Source organism: Eublepharis macularius, chromosome 4 (assembly GCF_028583425.1).
Source record: "Eublepharis macularius isolate TG4126 chromosome 4, MPM_Emac_v1.0, whole genome shotgun sequence".
Classification (NCBI taxonomy): Eukaryota; Metazoa; Chordata; class Lepidosauria; order Squamata; family Eublepharidae; genus Eublepharis; species Eublepharis macularius.
In genome coordinates, this window is record NC_072793.1 from 90,531,026 (window position 1) to 90,532,676 (window position 1,651).

Sequence of the window (1,651 nt, forward strand, 5' to 3'; positions counted from 1 at the left end):
GCTACCAGAGTGACTCTTTATACATGGTCTTACCATGGGTTTGTTCTATCTGAAGATTGCAGTAAACAGCGGAAAGGAAAACCAATTGCTCTACTTATGTTTATCTCTGGTATTACCATTTAAAATGCCATCTGTACTGCTACTATAGTATTCCCAAGATTTAAAGCCACACTGTTCTGAAATGTGGAGGGGAGAAAAAGTTCACACACCCTCTCTCCAGAAGTTTACTATGGAGCCAGTTTTGCCATTCTCAGTTATAGAAATTGCTTCCCATCCCTGTTACGGTATTTAAGTCTATGAACTATAAGCTGTCTAATTATGTATTAGTATGTCAAGTGTTCCTTTGTGCAAGACAGTTTTAAGGCAGAAAGCATCAGTAGAGGGCACAAAAATGCCTTTGTAGATCCTGGTGATAAAACTTGGATCATATATGACTGGAGAACAGGAGGCATTGTTTGAGAAAATAACAATGCTTGGATGAAATGTGTTCCTTTTTTACAAAAAAAACTTCTGTCTGGAAGAAAGGTTTAAACCTGAAGAGAGCTGAGGTCTAATTCCTTAAAGCATGAAGATTGGTTGTTCTATACTTGTTAATTTTGTGAGGATACAGCCTCTTTGAATGGCAGTGTTCAGCCACAGCTGTTCTTAAATGATAATTTGTGCTGCTTCAGCCTGCACTGTGGAAGTGTGATGTGACCATTATCTCACATTTCTTGACAGTCCCTCATCATGCCATTCTTGTATTTGAAAGCAGACTGCCCCTTTCAGATAAAGACTGCATATATTGTTCTTAAGGAACTATAGCAGGTGTGCTAATAATAAATGCCTTTTCTTAAATTGTGTGTAGTCATTCTCAAACATACTGATAAAACAGTAGGATGTGTTTATGTGTGTAGTAGATCCAGGCTTTGGATCATTGAGTTGAATCCAACCACTCTGGTCAGCTAAGTGTGGGGTCACTTTCTTACAGAAGAGGCTCCTTTTCCGGTGAAGGTCTCAAGTGGAAAGGAGTAGCAAGATCAACCCGTGGTGCATATTTTCTCCCTCATTTCCTCATTTTATTTTCAGCGTTATAGTACAACAGAACTTTATCCAGTCCTTTTGATTTAGCTGATTACAAAAAAACCACAGAGAATTTAAAAAGATACATTGTCCTTTTTCTAGCCAAGTCAGTTTCACAATGGTGTAAATGTCCTTGTTTTTTCCTAAGTCTTGTAAGAATAATGAGATTTAGAGAAATTACCTGAAGGTTTAAAAAAAAAAACTAGAATCATAGTTCAGCCATTTTTGGAGGTAGAAGTATATCTATCCTAAAGCCAATTTTTCATTTTAGATTATCATTTTTCAATAATTGCCAGCCCATTGACAGTGCCACCACATGTGAATGATATCAGCAATAGGACAACAACAAAATCAGCAGTGATCAGAAAAATTACAAATTTTCACAAGCTGCTTTAGTGTTAAATAAATTTAATGAACCATTTTTAACCAGTTTTCTCTGAATTTTAAAGATGTGGCAAGGATAGTTCCCTGATGCATTGAAAACTTCCAGACTTACTCAGAGACCTCGCAACCAAGAGCTTAGTTCGACTTAAGCTGAAAATAATATCTGTGGTGAGAACTGGATTTTAAAATAATATCATACATTCTA